Source organism: Acomys russatus, chromosome 18 (genome assembly GCF_903995435.1).
Source record: "Acomys russatus chromosome 18, mAcoRus1.1, whole genome shotgun sequence".
Taxonomy (NCBI): domain Eukaryota; kingdom Metazoa; phylum Chordata; class Mammalia; order Rodentia; family Muridae; genus Acomys; species Acomys russatus.
In genome coordinates, this window is record NC_067154.1 from 26,564,863 (window position 1) to 26,583,380 (window position 18,518).

The window sequence follows — 18,518 nt, forward strand, 5'->3', positions numbered from 1 at the left end:
CCTGTCACTACTACCAGTGCTGTTTGTCACATGGGACTAGAACATTGATAATATATCAGAGAAACTGCAAAGCCCACAGTGATCCTTGACAACAAAAGTTTTCCTTGTCACAGTCTTAATAGGAAGTGGCCTTGAATCGTCTTAAAATGGGAACTTGATTCTCCTCACTAGATTCTGACTTAATGGACATTTTCTAACACTGCCTGGTTTGGGTGTCAATAATAAAGAAAAATTTGACAGGCACAAGCTTGATACTTAAAAGCATTATGCCATCATTTATATTATAAAATTGGAATACAGTTTTAGATGAAAACATTGGTACAGATTTGATATTTCTTATCCATGTTTGTTTATCTTTAGCTTTGATTGTTTCATAATGCATTTTTAAGTTCGCAGTAAGAGCTAAGCCAGATTCAGCTCTTCTGGATTTACATCTGTATGTTCTCATAGGTACCAAATAAGCCTCAAGTTGCTTAAACTGTTATAGATGAGACACATATACAAGGTACTGGTATGGATTACCCTTCTGAAGGCTTGTCTTCAGTACATTTGGTATAACTTCATATTAATTTTGATGTCTTAGTTATTTCAGTCACTAGGAGATATTTGCTAACAATTTCTTCAGTGAAATCACTGAAGAGAATTTAATGATTTTAATGGTGTTTTATATAAATGAAAAGAATGTTTACATAGATCAAATTTTATGAATAAACATATGCTAATCAGATTACCTAAATAGTAGGATACTACTAGAATTTATGTATGTTTAAGATAAACTATTGTAGATTCCTTCCAATGAGAGACTGCATTTAAACTAAGGACATGCGCTTTCTTGGGTAGTTTGTGATGGTTCTTCAAAAATACATTTTTGTCTGTGTTGAGTATATAACCTTAGGGAATTTTCAAATTATATTGAAATTCCATTGTAAACATGTATCCATCTGATGTCAAAATGTCTGAGTCTACATTTTTAGATGTATTCAAATCAAAAGGAAAATATATTCATCACAGAACAACAACTATATTTTCACATTGAAAAAAAGTATTGTATTTAAGCATGGCCTCACATAAATGCTAGTTTTGATATTAAGGGTGAGACATACATTTTTTCCCTATATTTTACCATAACAGCATCACTGATTATGAGATAACTGAACTCTGTTTTAAACCATATTCTGAACAGAAGCAAATAGAATCTATATCTAGTATGCTCTATAACTTATGGAAACCTTTTAGGCACATTATATTACTGATTTCGTTATATGAATGCAGACCTTGGAATTCGCCCTTTTATGTGTGTGATTAATAAGGGGACCAAGAGAAACACATTGAAAATAGTTTATAAAGCTGTATACAGTAAATGAACTTTATATATGTTGTGAAATCTTTAAAAGGCATTTTAAAAATAATAAATCATAGCAAAACCCCTTTCTAAACAATAATTCCTTTATATCCATTCACCTATAGCAGTAATGTATTTGGTGTATTTTCTCCTGTAAAAAAAGAAATGGCTAAGTATGCCATGAAAATATAAATTATAGAATAATACTATGTCCTCAGTTTCAATATCAAAAGGTAATGTTGCTATCATTCATAAAGAAAGTCAAAGTCATTGGTTATTTCAATTAATATTACTTATAATTGCCTTCATAAGGGTGAAGTTCCCAATATAAATGTCTCTTGTCATGTAAAGTATTTGTACATATTCCTGTGAAATATACTGGAAGGTTCTTACGAAGCTGAAAGGCAGACTGAGGGGATCTATGGTTAATGCAAGAAAGAACACTGGCTTCCATTTTAAAAATAAGTTTAGCTATAATACTTTATTTACTTATGGATCCATGAATTTTTTTACATTCTACTTTAGTAAATATTTGTTCTAATATTTAGCGAATGATGTTTACAAACCTTAAAATGAACTGACCCTAAATGTTCTCTTCAAATAAGCATATGTAGTTAGCATAGTTGAGATCTCTCTCTTTTTCTCATGTCTTTCATCGCTATCCTATCTGTCTCTCTGTCTTTCTTTTTTTTATATATATATATTTATATATTTATTTATTTATTTTTGTTTTTCTTTTTTTTTCCTGTCATTCTTTTGTATATGTATGTCTGTTTTTTTTTTCTGGGTATCTAAATTCAGAGAACAGAGTTAGAATTTACTAGGTTCTTATGTCTAAGTAGAACATTGAAACATTAGAACATTAGCCAGTTTCACCTTAAATAGTTAAAATTTTTGTTTATTTGATAGGAGAAAGTAAAGGCACTCAAAAGTATTAACTTGTTTAATAGTAAAAGTACATATGAGCAAAACATGAATTTTCTAAAAACTTTGTCTCCAAATGGGTGGTTGTTTCTGTGGTCTTTTGGATGTGTGTTGATTGGCTGTGGTGAAATATCAAGACACCATTAGTGAGTAAGTTAGTATCTGAGTTGATATCATTCATGCTAAGAAAAGAAATCAAAGTTCTGGGACTGCATCAATTGAGTATTAACTACTCATTTTACTTAGTTCAGTGTTAGCCATTTAATTATTTAGCATTTACAAACGTGTCATCTCTCCCACATTTAATAGAGCTACGTACTTGTAATGCATGCCAGTCGTAAGCAGTGAAAACAGTACTGGAAATAAAACAGCATACAACTATGTGACATCAAAAATATGCTTTCAGAGCCTGTCTTCTAATCAGTGTTTTATATAAGTTGAATGATAAACAGTTTACTCAGAAGAAATTGGAAAAGTATGTAGCTATTTTCTTGGTCAATATATCCTGCTAATTTGTTAGAGAATCGCCTTGACAGGCGGTGCCACACGTACCTAAGTGAGCATGTGTAGAGGACACATTCTTTGCTGATGGTGACAGCCATGTACAAATAATGATCTCATGATGAGTTCAAATCTTGCATTCTAACTTTCAATACACTCAAAAATTTCTAGAGAAAGCAAGAGGAAACAGCAAATAGAAAGATCTTATTTGCCTAACAAAATGTATGACAATATGCGATTTTAGTTGAAAATCAGCACCATATCGTATTTTGTATCTTTATGTCATTTCTTTTGTTTTTTTTTGTTTGTTTGTTTGTTTTTGCTTAAGTGATGTCTCTCTACAAAGGTCATGTTTTCTTTCTCAATTATATTATTTAAAATCCATAAATGAATCGCAGTTCCACAAAAATTCTTCATACTACCAATGGTCCTTTCTATTCTAACAATCGTATGAGATAACTTACACATCTTGAGATTTTGTTCTTAGTTTAAATGTCACTTTTTTTCCTCTCCACTTCTGTGGAGCTAATTCTTTTCATCCATTTGTTCTTCTCCTGATAGCTTTATATTTTTGCTGCCATCAGCTTAACAATACCAAATACAGAGCAGGAGGCATTGCCCATTATTTTAGCAAAAATACTTGAAAGGCTTCAGCAGCTAATTGAAGGTCTGATATACTACACTGCAGCTGATGATAGCTTTAAGGTTTTTATGTTAATAAAACCTCTAGGAGAAATAAGCTATTTTAATGTCTTTTATTGTGTTGAGAAAAACCTAAAGATTGTACTTAAGTTCCTTTTATTTTCACTGAATTGCATGGCCTTCATCTGCATTTATTAATCATATTTTCTACCTGTCCCTTTCTACCTTTATCAAATAATACAAGTACATAAATGGATAGGTGCATAAGCAGATAATTAGATAGCCATACGAACTTAACTTGTTTAAGTTTAATAGCATTTCTATTTTGTTAAAAAAAGTAGATTTTATAATGTTTAATAAACATTTTTATTTAATAATTGATAGAAATTGATCAAAATACATGAAAATAAAAATTACTTACATGAAGAGCCAATAAAATACATATAATGCTATTTTTTTTTTGTAAAGAAGACTCACATATGGTTTTATTAAGAATAAAACTCTCTCAAGAGCTTTTGAAGTTAACTTACACTTAGGTTTCAAAATATTATTCATACTTTGATTTCATTATGGACGTATTTACTTTTGGTTTTCAATTAAGTCTTAGAAATGATTTTAATGTTAATAATAAGCTTTTCTTCCCAAGTGATTTATAAATATTGCCTAAAAAGGAGTAGTTTTGTTTGATTTTTATTTTTTATTTTTTTTTTTTATTTTTTTTTTTTTATTTTTTTTATTTTTTTTTTTTATTTTTTATTTTTTTATTTATTTATTTTTTTTATTAATTTATTCTTGTTACATCTCAATGTTTATCCCATCCCTTGTATCCTCCCATTCCTCCCCCCCCCCCATTTTCCCATTATTCCCCTCCACTATGACTGTTCCTGAGGGGGATTACGTCCCCCTATATATTCTCATAGGGTATCAAGTCTCTTCTTGGCTACTTGCTGTCCTTCCTCTGAGTGCCACCAGGTCTCCCCCTCCAGGGGACATGGTCAAATGTGAGGCACCAGAGTATGTGAGAAAGTCGTATCACACTCTCCACTCAACTGTGGAGAATATTCTGACCATTGGCTAGATCTGGGAAGGGGTTTAAAGTTTACCTCCTGTATTGTCCTTGGCTGGTGCCTTAGTTTGAGCGGGACCCCTGGGCCCAAATCTGCCTATCATATTGTTCTACTTGTAGATTTCTAGGACCCTCTGGATCCTTTTATTTTGCTGTTCTCCCATGCGTCTCTCATTTAGAGTCCCAATAGGATGCCTTCCCCTCTGTCCCAGTTTCCTGGTAAGTGAAGGCTTTCGTGGGACATGCCCCTTGGGCTAGTATGCAGATATAAGTGAGTATATACCATTTGATTCTTTCTGCTTCTGGGTTAACTCACTCATTATGATCATTTCTAGCTCAATCCATTTATCCACAAATTTCGGGAATTCCTTGTTTTTAATAGCTGAGTAGTATTCCATAGTGTATATGTACCACAGTTTCTTTATCCACTCTTCTACTGAGGGACACTTAGGCTGTTTCCATGTTCTGGCTATTCTGAATAAGGCTGCTATGAACATGGTTGAGCAAATTTTCTTGTTGTGTGCTGGAGCATCTTCTGGGTATATTCCAAGGAGTGGAATAGCTGGGTCTTATATTTTTAAATAGTAAATGGATGTCTTCATAAATACGTGCCACACACTTGTCTACCTGATACTAGTTTTGAGTTTACCATGGATAAAAACTACTTGTTACTTCTTCCTGATTCACAGAAGCTGAGCCAGCTCGCAGAATAGAAAACTGCTTTGCAATTTTATTGGCAACCTTCACCAGAGGTGGCAGGGTCTGCATCATGTGATCTAAGGCCTGTGTTGTGGGGAGTTCATTCACCTCTTGTGGGGTTCTGGTAACTTTTTGGCTTCCTAGGTGCTGTCATATCAAAATTTGTCCTCATAGCTCATTTTAGAAGTCATTTCTATGTTTGTTCTAATTTATGGCTATCCTACCTTTCTTCCATGTAGAGAGATCAACACTTCTTACATTTCATTCTATTAAGAAGAATTTCACAATAGAATCTAGTTATTATAATTTCACAGAAAACACAGACTATGTCAAACGCACTTGGTTTCCTATGATTAATTTCGTTGCCCAAGCTAGTATGTATCAATAATTCTCCCTGTGGGCTTTGTAATGAAATCATGCTTAATCTATCTTCAGTAACATGTTTTTGTTTTATGGTTTTCCAGTTTGGTGGAGATGGGTCCCAATCCTTTCAAATCACCTTCCCTGATTTCCTGAATAGGACTAAATTCCCACTGTATTTTTGTTTGTACCTGTGAAGAAGACAGTTTAAGAAGCCTTTCACAACTTGTTCTTTGCCATAGAGGGTTAATGAGGGACACTGTAGTGGAAATGAGGTGAAGCTAAGGCAATTGTACAGTCCTCATTCAGATTCAGGTAGATTATTGAACCGAGGATTAGGAGTGGAACACGTACTTGACCTATTTTGAAAATACCTTGCAACTGAGAACTAGAGTCCAGCCAGCCCTTCTGCACTCTCAGGTGTTCTGTGTTCTGCTCCGTGTTATAGTTTCTGGAGTTCTGACTCACAAAGAAACCCCTTACTCCTCCCATGCCTTCCCACGGGGCAAAGCAAATGTACTTGCACAAGCATGAAGAGGTGATGGGCAAGTCCATCCTCTTTGTAGTGTTTGCCAGTCTATGATGCTGATAAAAAGGGCTGCTGCAAACTCATCAACAATAAATTTTTCTTAGGAAAGAAATTGAAAATTAATTTCTTAGAAGAAGAGTGGAAAGGAGCTGCTGAATATTTAATGCTAGAACAAAGGCATAAGCAAAATTTCAAAGACATAACTTGCACATAATTCATATAAGTGATGTTTTTAAAAATGTTTTACTTTTGAAGACTTGCAAGGACTTTCTAGCCATGTAAAAATTTTCATATCCACCAGCATGTCAGAAGCCCCAAACTCCTTGGCTGCCTTCCTAGGGATGTAAGTATTGACTTGGTTTCCTCATGCCTAGAGAAAAACATTCAGCAATCTATGATCTTTACTTTATTTTGACTTTTTCATTATCATGGCTGTGCTGTAGTTGAACTAACCAAGTTTTAGTGAATTCTTGTCTTCAGCACAGGCATCTGCTTCTGCTACCCAGCAGCTGATAACGTGCGAACATATTTTGTCCTCTCATATTTGTTGTTTAATGAAACACTCCTAAGTACAGTGAAATGATTTATGATAAATTCAATGTCAGTTTGATACTTTCTTCCATTACTAAGTATACAAATAACTTTTCCTAAGAAGTTCTCATACAAATTTTAATCCATTTGGACTTCTTCAGGTCCAAAATCGTCACTACGCCTTAGAATGGTTATACTTCTCAATAGCCCAACAAAAGCAAATATTTTTTCTTTTTGTGTCTTTAAAAAAGTAACTTATTTAATTTTATATTATGTGCATTGGCATGAGGATGTCAGATCCCCTTGAACTGGAGTTAGAGACAGGTGTGAGCTCCCATTTGGGTGCTGGGAATTGAATCCAGGTCATCTGGAAGACTGGCCAATGATCTTAGCTACTGAGCCATCTCTCCAGTCCCTTTGTGTGGGTTTTTAAAAAATAATCTTTTACTAATATTTAGCACATTTTTGAAATTAGGAACACGCCTTTAAACTGCAAATACTCAGGATAAAGTTTGCCTTATTTTAATTAAATAGCAATAAATAAGCTTTGCTAACTTAATAGGTGTTAGAACCACGCCCCGTTTTTATTTTTCTACTTTCATAATTTAATTCGGGCATTAGAGGTTTTCTGATTTTTAACCAAAGTGATATTTTTAATCATTAAGATGAAGTCAGACATATAATTGTGTTTTTTATAAGACAACTTCTCTAGTAGGCAGGGGAGTAGCACAGGCAACAGTAATTTCTGTTTTATAATTTCCAATGCTGCAGCTCTTTCTGTTCTATATTGCCAAAGTCTTGTAACACACAGCTGAAAATTCAGTCTACATTGGGCATACCAGATCTAGATTCTGTAGGACCTTTTATTTCTTATGGATACGAATATGTCAGCAGTCAAAATTTACAACTTGATTGTTGATTCTAAACTATATTTGCATAAGAATGGGAAAGGATAATAAAACATATTGTTATATATGTAGTCATTGATACCACAGTAATACCTATCACCAAACACTGGGACAGTGCATTCCTCATTGTTCTCAACATTTATACTTTCCCAACTTCCATTCCCTGATATAGAGGAGCAAGGAGGAATGCTGGAAGCAGAGGAATTTTTCATGCATTTGTTTGCTCACTTATTCTCTTATAAAGAGTAACTCTGACAATGGTTACAAAGATGCGTTAAGGCTCAAATGATGTCCTCAAAAAGCTTTTGCTGTTGAAGAGAAGTTGGCACATGAGCTATGATATCAGAGAAGTGAGGTGTATGTCCACACAAATCATGTTATTTTGGAAGGGAAATAGAGCCCAGATTAAAGACCCTGAGGTAGAAGACATTTGAGAAACTCCTTGGGTTAACCTGGCAGAGTGAATTTGGAGGAGGAGAGGTGACAGGCCACTCTCGGAGGCACAAATGATACCGAGCAATGTGTGAGAAGCTGCTTTTAGGAGCAGGTGGGTAGGGAGGTGTGAGTGCGCATGGCAGCTGTGAGACTGGGGAGGTGCCTAGAAACCCAGTGAAGTGAACTCAGATGGAGGATCACTGGATCATCAGGAGCCTAAAGATTTAACTTTTATTTTAAGGAGATTTTGTGTATCTCTCATTGTCTTGGAAGTCAGGAAGCTAGGGTGGAAGAAAAAAGACAGCTTGAGGCAGTGGAGACTTACCAGGAATGACCACTGCTAAAGATTAAGAAGTTTTGGTGCCTGTATTAGACTCATAACAATTTATTATTTAATTTATCTTAACTAAGGCTTTCCACAGCAAAGGTTTCTGTGTTGGTTTTCTCTAAACGATCAATGCTTATTTTTTTACTTTCTTTTTTTTTAAATTAATTTTATTAATGTATTCAGATTACAACTCAATTGTTATCCCATCACTTGTATCCTCCCATTTCTCCCTCCCTTCCTCTTTCACCCTATTCCCCTCCCCTAGGTCTAAGACTGAGGGGGACCTTCCCTCCACTATATGGTCATAGGCTATCAAGTCTCATTTTGGTAGCCTGCTTATTCTTTCTCTGAGTGTCATCAGGCCTCTCCACCAAGGGGAGGTGGCCAAATATGGAGCACCATAGTTCATGTCAGAGTCAATCCCCACTCTCCACATAACTGTGGAGAATGTCCTATCCATTGGGTAGATCAGAGTAGGGGGTTGATGTTTACTACTAGTATTGTCATTGGTTAGTGCAAATAATTTGAGCAGAACCCCTGTGGGCCCCAATCCACCCTTCAAGATGTTCTTCTTGTAGGTTTCTATGTCCCTCTGGGTCCTTCTATTTCCCCATCTCCCATATTTCTCTTACCTAGAGTCTCAGTAGGATGTCCTCACATCTATCCCATCTCCTGGTAAGTGAAGGCTTTCGTGGGACATGCCTTTTGGGCTAGTGCCCAATTATAAGTGAGTATATACCATGTGAGTCTCTCTGCTTCTGGGTTAACTCACTCATTATGATCATTTCTAGTTCCATCCATTTCGGGATTTCCTTGTTTTTAATAGCTGAGTAGTATTCCATAGTGTAAATGTACCACAGTTTCTTTATCCATTCTTCTACTGAGGGGCATTTAGGCTGTTTCCTAGTTCTGGGTATTATGAACTAGGCTGCTATGAACATTGTTGAGCATTTATACTTGCTGTGTGGTGGAACATTTTTCTGGGTATATTCCAAGGAGTGGAATAGCTGTGTCTTGCAGAAGTCTTATTGCCTGTTTTTTGAGAAAGCGCCAGATTGATTTCCAAAGTGATTGTACAAGTTTGCATTCTCACCAGCAATGAAGGGGCATTCCTCTTTCTCTTCATCCTCGCCAGCATGTGGTGTGATCAATGCTTATTTTTATAGAAGTGAGTAAATAGGTAATTAATTGAGACTGTATCTTTCAGAGCCTCAATTGTGCCAAAAAAGAAAAAAGAAAAAAAAAAAAAAAAAAAGAAAAAAGAATATTTCAGATATTGTAGGAGGCCATTCTAAAACAGGAAGGTAGATTAATCTCAATATGTTTTTCAAGCTCATATGTATGATGTTTGGAACTCAGAAAGCAATAATCCAGATTGCGAAAGTTGTTAAGAAAGTATAAATTTACAAGGGGAGCATCTACAGTAGAAATATTGGTTTAGAAAACTTTGAGACGATAATATGGAATTATCAGTGGAAGCAGCTAAAAATTTCATTTGGTAATTAGAGAGGTCAAAATGTATACATTAGGAAGTCATTTGTATAGCTTATGTTAAATCCAATTAACTAGATGAGAATTATTCTTGTAAAAGAAATATGGACCAGATTAAAATCCACAGGCCTCAATATTTCAAAATTCAGAAGATGTAGAATGCCACAACCATTTTCCTAGGTGCAGAAGCGACTTCGTGTGTTCTGGATGGCTACAACATCTGGAGAGATTGATACAAAGTGTTGAACTGTGGCCTAGGTTTTCAGAATTTCTGACAGTTGAAATACAATTGGTAGTCAAGTTAAATAAATACATTAATCAGGTAAAGTTACTTTGGTCTAGAGTAAAATTAGACTGGTATGGTGGTATTTCGTGTCTCACCAGCTAAGTCTGAACCTAGTCTGCCACGTGTGATTCAGCACGCCTTCACTAATGGATGCTAATAATGTTCTTTTTGGAAGAAAGACAATCATTTAAATACTACACTGATTTTTGACAACTTTGAGTAGTGGGCACTATGCATCAACGAACTACTCTAACTGGAATGACTTCTTGTGCAGCATTTACTGAATTTCTGGTATGTGCCAGGCACTGTTGCAGACAGTAATGATTGAGAATAAGAGGCAAACATTCTTGCACACACAGAACCTTGAATCCTTCTAAGATGATATTTCTTTCGGCATTCTCAGAAAGGAAGGAACCTATAGTCTAGTAGTAAGAATAGACCATTCAATACTTAACAGAATATGAAAAACATAAAGTATTTTTTTCATGTCAGTTTAAGACTGTAAGGCTTGCAAATGGGGGTAATCCACAATAATAATTGTTTAATGAATAATTCAAAAAATAAAGATTCTTGGATAGAACTTAATAAATGAACATGACTTTTATTGTGAAAGGTAATATAAACTCCATAAGGAGTATAAATAGTCATTGGGTATGCAAAATATATCCAACCTTGAGGTATAATGAATAGTTTGATGTATTCAGAGAAGAATGGGCAGGAAGCAGGAATCGTCAGTCACAACAAGAAAGGAAAGGTCACTAAATAAAAGACGGGGTTTGTAGGAAGCCATGGTGTCCTAGTAGCTAAAAATAGCCCGGAAGAAACATTGTGAGACAATAGGAAACTCTTGCAAAATAAGGCTCTACCTCCAAAAACCAACAGGTCACATTTAATTTCCATAACAGCAGCTCTGACAGGGTCATTAAAAAAAAAAAAAAAAGACATGCTTCAGAAGTGTGTACCATGAAAGTCTGCCCTTTTGCGAAGACAGAAAATATTATCTAAGAAAAGGGACAGCAAATATGGAATGGAAGGCAAGTAAGAAGCAAAATCCCAAGGTGGAAAATACTTTGGCTATTCAGTGACTGAAACACTTAAGTAACAAAGTGAAAGCTCTAAACAGCAGCACATATATGATGAGCTGAAGTAGAGGAAAGATACTCCCTAACATATAATAGAGTTTCAAAGGAACCCTTTGTCTTTAACTGTTAGAAAGGAGAGATTAAAATTGGTAACATCGATGTGGAACTGAAAAAAATTGCTGCTCAAAATATGTACTTCTAAATCTTCCCTATAACATCAAAGGCAGAGTTGATCTTAATTCTCTTTATAGATTATCTGTTATATAAATGGCACTCAAATATGTGAAAACCCAAAAATAACAGGAAATACAAAATACTTGATCATGACACATTCATTTGTCAAAACAGGTAGGCTAGTGTGTTGCACATACCATTGGTAAAATACAAAACTTGGAACCTTTGATATGTCAACTCAAGTAAATTAATATCAACATGCAAATTTCATTTGACTTTCAGTTTTCAGTCTCATCTCTTAGGACTGTTTAAAGATTGATATCATGATATTTATTGTATTTCCCAGAATAAGCTGGTCTCTTGAAATAATCTTTTCATAACTTTGAAAAATGATATGTTTCCTCTACATAGCATTAAGCATCCAGTCAATAGCCCATGACAGCATCCTAACTCAACACAGTGGTTTATAGTAAAGAGTTGAAATAGTCACATTAAATGAGGTGAATAAATAACAGAAATATTAATCCTAGTTAGTTCAAATCAATTTTCATTGTACAGTCATATTTACATTTTAAATTGTTTGTTAAGGAACATAAACACTTGAGGTGAATATGTCTTTTGTAACCTTTTCTTAAGCTTTTGAAAATCAATTAGAATGGTAAAACCTCAAGTGTCAGTGTAAGAAAAGGTATCTTCCCTAGAGAAATTATTATATCCACTATCTTATGAAATCATAGTAAAATATATAGTTCAGGTCCAACATTTGACTTGATAAAGGAAAAATAATATTTTAGATTTTAAGAGTTTTATATGATCACCAAATATTGACCATTAAAGTGGTTTAACCATACAATCCTTTGGAGTAGAGTTGTTATGGATTGCAAGTCTGATATAAGAAATACTTCCACCGAAATATATACTTTATGGAAATTGATTTGTCTCCTCTTGGTTTTCTTTTTTTCGACATTTTGAGATTCATACTGAAGGAAGACATTGAAGCAATTGCTTTGGTCTTGGTCCTAAGTCACTCCATCCTAATTTCAATTGTTATATTTATTTATTACATAGAACAAAGTACTCTTTATATAGACATTGGAACTTTTACACAGACAATGTTAACAATATCTAAAGAATTAAGAGCTGATGGCAAGAAAAGCCATGGAAAATTTTAATGAATTATATAGTACAGTTTGATAAGACATGTATTATTTCATACTGTTAGAAAACAAAATAAAGTAGACTTAATATTAAGGAAATTTCAAACTGAAAAATTTTAGGTGATTTTATGAGGTTATATGTGAACTTTCCTCAGGATAGATCTTGTAAATTTAATGCATCTATAAATTACCATAGTGCATAGTACTGTAGAATTCATGTGATGATATCCTGATATTCTATCTGCAATCTTCTTAGTCTTAAAGGATACAAAGGTTCTATTTTTTTACCTCTATATGTATATATATATATATATGTGCATATGTATACATACATATATTTATATATATGAAAATACACCTATGTATATTATATATGTATAATATATATATGAATATATTACACATATTCTGCTTTGAAAATATAAAAAGTAACTTCTGTAGAAACGAATATCTTTAGATAAATAGATGGACTTTTAGTAGGGTCTTCCATATGAATCATGATTATGAGATAAAAAGTTAGTTGAAATGTGCAGGTAGAATAATCAGAGCACCAAAAAGCTGGAGGTGTGGTAAGTGGTGATAGAGTTGAGGAATGGCAAATAAGCAGATGTGCTCTTACTGAGTTGAGGAGTGTAGAGATAGACTGGAGACAATGAGCTGTCTGTAGTCTAATTTGGAATGTATACCTGATTTCACTGGCAGCTAAAACCTTTATTTTGAGTAGAGGAACTTAAACAGGTTTTAGTCTTAGAACATATCTTTTAATGATAGACCAGAGCAGGTTTGGAAAGAAAAAGGGTCTCAAGGCCAAAGAGATCATATAATAAATAGGTTACCAAATGCAGAGCTATCATTCTTTCTTTCCTATTTTTTCATTTCATTTCCTCTCATTAACAAAAGTGATGTCACCATATTAAATATATATAGAACTTTAAAAGACCCACCTGCCTCTGTTCCTTGAGTGTTAGGTTTAAAAGCTAACATAAACATCTAGAGTTTTGAAGAAAAACTTGAAGAATTATAAGCACATAACATTTAACTTAATTAAATAACATAATTAGGTAGCAATGAGTGACCAAAAAGAAAAAGAGTCAAAACAGAACATATATTGGACATCTACTGTGAAACACCACACAGAGTACATTTCTTTTTACATTTTTAAAAAATGTTTTTCACATGTACATTTATATTATTACATGTATATACAATAAACTGCCTACAGCAAAAAGAACTACGAAACAGTAAGGAATTATATATACGTTTCATTCATAGTGTTTGGCTATTTGTATTTGGCAGTCTTGAAGAAAACAGCTTTTCTCTCTTGGTGAATCTAAAATTCTGAATGTAAATCAATAGCTATCATTCCAAGTACTTTTAAGCCATTCTGCCCTGCAGCAGTAGATGTGCTTGATGCCACACCCTATGTGATTACAACCTTGAGGACATGGGAAACTTGCAAGAGACATTGCCCTTAGCAGTATCTCAGGTCTTGCATAACATGAAGGCCTTCATCTTTCTTTTTTCTTAGTTACTTATTCATCAATTTCAATAATAACATTAAAGCCATGTTTGGAAGTCAGTATGAGTAGAAATCTAAGTTAAAAATAGGTAATGACACTTTAAAAAGACTGCATTTTATATCTTTCTACCAACACATATAGAATTGTGAAGGGTGTTTCCGTATCACCTATAGCCACCTTATTTAACTCTGATCACCTCAACCTTCATCAGCATCATCGTTGTTGTCATGGCCATCACCAACAAGCATTTAATTATTTTGCCTAATACAAAGCACAAATTTTAAGTCCCAGGTTTTGCTTTTCTTCCCCGTGTTTGTATGTACTGTTTTCACATGCAGAACCTTTTAGGTTTACAGAAATGGCATGTCTGCTAACTTGAAGGCAATAAATTAAATCTGTTTTAAAAGAAGCACATTTATTAGGTTTTCTCATTAGTGGAATAACTAAGAATGATAAGCTACTCATAAATCTGTGTGTACATAAATTTTATTGACCTTGTTAAGAATAGACTACAATACCTTGTACTGTACATGTATTAAGAAAGTTCAACCCTGAAAATAAACAGAATATACATATACATACATACATATATGTTAACAACAATTAATGAATAGATAAGTCATGAATTTGAAAGAGTACAAGTATTGGAAGGTTTGGAAGCAGGAAAGTGAAGGGAAAGATAATGAATCATAATATCAAAAGCAGAACAAAAATGTCAGAAAAAAAAGAGAAAAAGAAGTTCACATATCTTATTCTCCTTCAATGCCATTGTATAATAAAATTGCAGCTAAATGAACAAAACAAAAGTTCTGCCCAGCTCTTTGTTTTGTGCACCCTAACTGTGGCATTTCCAACAGGAATTCTTTCCTGCCAGCTCCTTAGAATCCTTATATGCCTTGTCTTATATACCAGGACTGTTTCTCTATCTCAGTATCTTTTTCTCATCTCAGTATCCACCCTATCATAGGTGGTTGGCACGACTTCATTCCGTAGGGAATTCCTAGTGTTTCTGAGCCTGCAGTGAGTCACTGCCTACACTGCCAGCTTTTTCTTTGAAGTGGGCTCAGTGTTGCTCCAGTCTAATTAACAAGCACCAGCAAGAAAAGCATCTATCTCCTTGAGATGTAGATTACATTTTTCTCTCCTTGGGAAGAGGAAACTGAAGCAGGAGGATGAGGATGAGATACATATACAGAAATGGTCTGAAAAATGAAACAAAAGGAACAACATTAAAACAATAAAAAACAATAAATAGAAAAGAAAAATAGAAAAATAAAGATAATATCATTTCCCAAAGAAGCAGAGATGTGGCCATATTTTAATGTTTTCATGATATTGTTAGACAAGTGATTAATGTTGTCTGAGGAATATAAAATACAGATAGTATCAGTGATATTAATGATACAGCAAGAATGAAAGACAAAAGGGAATGTAAAAATGTCCACAGTTTATCTCAATGAAGCATGTTCCTGCCTTTAAGTAATGTGACTTGACATCTTCAGGATATACTAAGTTATTTTACACTCGAGTGTCTGTCAGTATTTTACAAAAGTATATACAGAAATATATATAATATATATTATTAAGTATATATAAAAAAGAGCAAGTAGAAAAGTGACACATTCGGAAGAACAGATGATCAAATTGATACAGAAAAATGAAACAAATCAGCAAGAGAAAAGCTCATCCTGAGAGTTTCCAACATAGAACTCTCAGGGAGAGTCTCTAAATATGTCTCAGGACTCGGAAGTAGGACTTCATATTACAAGACTGAGAAGCCATATTTTCAATGAAATAAGATTTTTGAATAGACAGAGAGGAGTATACATTTATTTATGATAACTACAACCTATACAGCATATCATGTACATAGAGTTATTTTAAAATGCATCGGTTTAGGTACATCCATCTAGTTAAACAGAAATGTGGTGAAAATACTGATGGAAAAAGAAAAGTTTTGCTGAACAAGATAAACATTACTAAGAAAAAGAATAGCAACAGGAAAAGAGAAGGCTAATGTGCCTCTTTAGGGCTTGAAATGAGATCACCTTAGCATAAGGAGAGTCTGTTCTTTAAACAAGAGATTAAAAAACTACTTCTCTATAGCTTTCTTCCTGAAACATACTGAGAACAGCAGCACGGCTTGTTAGAAATTTTCTTTATAGTATTTTAAGATTTTTTAAAAAGTAGGTTTTCTAAACCCCAGTTTTTAGAAAAAATAAGTCTCCTCATATATTTGTTTATTTGATTTGTAACTTTAATTTTTGAGGTATTTGATTACTAAGCATATTCCCTCTTTTATGCACTCACACATAGTTGCCCAATATATATAATATTTTGATACATTTATACTTTGAATTTCAAACACTTTAAAAGATTCATAAGTGTATACCTAACTGACATTTAGAGTGTAGAATTGTCTCAAATATATTGTGATGTGCACGGACCGTATTTCAGATCACCGGGAACTTGTTCTTGAAACTACAAAATGTATAAAAATGCAGAATAATGGATTTTGCATAAGTCTCTTAGCTTTAGAATATTCAAATACATTATTTATCATCTTAGTTATTTTGCATTCGAATGCTAATAGTTTATTAAACTCCATTATATAAATACTTAAAGTTAAAAAAAATAAGAAAAACCAGCTCTCTGAAAGCTATAGGACAACTAAGTTATTTTATGCTGAGTATGTATTACGCCTTTTACAAAAAGAATTTAAGTACCCTCCTCAATTAGCTTTAGAAATGTTGAGTTGCAAATAAAAACGTATGTTTTCATTGCAGTGAGTTTGTTACTCACCCATACCCACCCCCACTTTATTTGAAAGCTGTGCATTTGTTAGTGTTTTCTATTTTGAGCAGATAGCTCTTGTTTCTTCAGAGGAAACTAAGCTTTGTCTGATGTCAGTTCAATGATGTCAAACCACTCCGACTCACTTTAGTAATACAGCAGTGTCATTAATACTACCTTGGGGGGAGTTTATCTGCATCATGAATAATTTTAACAAGAAGTCAAATGATTATATGCTTTGATTCAATGTCACAATGAAAGTCAACTTGTGTCAGTATTGTGTCACTTTAAAAATCCTTATGATTGTCAAAGATGAAGTTAACAGCACACTTTCTTTGCTTAGCAAACTAGTTTGTTTCCTTCATGCTATATTTTATCTTGTTGTGAATATATTTTTTATTTAAATATTGAACAAGAAAAAAATCTAGAGATAATTATATTATGTTTGAATGGAAGTTTTTATGATTTTTCCAGTGTATTGGGGCCTATTCTTTCCTACCTTCTTAAGTGTGGTTTTTCATTGAGAGATCCCTCAGCGAAAGACACTAATGATAACAGTACTTCAAATGAGCCCAATCTCCGCCTTTTTCTACTCATTTTCTCCATTTGTTATATGTGATACTCAAAGATTTTAGAAGACAATTGTTGATTTCATACTGTTTTCAAAAATATAAAGCATAACACTTCAGACCTACTATGTGAACGCCAATGAAAAGAGTTGACAGTAAAATTTTAGTAGGATGATGAGTGAATGAGAGGATGATTAAAATGGTTACTAGATGGGAGGCAGTGTTTACAATTTTCTGTAGTATCTTCTCAGTTTTTCTGAAAATATAAAATTTTCCACATCAAACAGATATCCTGAAAATATTAGCATAACAAAAAATATTGAAACAAAACTTCTTAGAACTTTGGTTTTAACTTACGAATCTGAACACTTTAATGTTTACGTACATATTTTTTCCAGTCACTGGAACTGTCGAAGGCAGGTCTTTGCAGAGTGTCTGGAATATAGTAGTAATATTCTATTCATGTTCAGCAAGTAAATACCTTAAGAAAAAAAGTCTTTGATAGTTAATATTTCGTTTTTTCAGATGCAAATAAAGATTCTGTATATGCGCAAAAAAATTCAAATTAAAATCTTCTGCAGACATAACACAGTTAAAGCTTCCACTTATAAAGACACTCTCTTTATACTACACAAATAAATTTAGGAGCCAACTATGTTATAAGTGGATCACTGTAAGTCAATAAGTCTCATCTACATTCATGAGGACCAGAGACTATGAGGTAGTTATTTTGAACAGGAAGAGATACATTGGAAACTGTAAATAACTAACAATGATGGTGTGTGGCACTGTAAAGGAGTAGTGGGAGTTCCATTTTCAATTTACTTCCCCTCCCTCCATTAGGAATCTCATCTAGTTAGAGAGTGTCTTTTCAGTCTCCAGGGAGGGTGCTTCCTACTAGGAGTCTCAGGTAGAGTCCCACTCATATCCTCTTAGAGATCTGTTCTGACTTAGGTCTCCAGCTTGTCACAAAGATGCTGTTGCCCACAGTTTCTCTTTTCTCTTCATGTCTTTAGTTCTCTTGCTCCATTTTCCCCAGGTCTGATCTTGACCTGAATTTCTCTCTATGCTCTCTTTCTTACCTCTCTCCAACCGCTACCTCTGTCTATCTATTTTATTTCTCCTTCTGAATGAGATTTAAGTATCCTCTTTTGGGTTCTCTTTGTTACTTATGTTCTTCA

At 33.8% G+C, this 18,518-nt stretch overlaps 1 protein-coding gene across 3 annotated transcripts in view; it reads left to right on the plus strand.

The window, feature by feature from the left end:
• Window positions 1–18,518, plus strand: part of Pcdh17 (protocadherin 17) — a 94,500-nt gene that overhangs the window by 35,831 nt on the left and 40,151 nt on the right. The window lies entirely within an intron of this gene.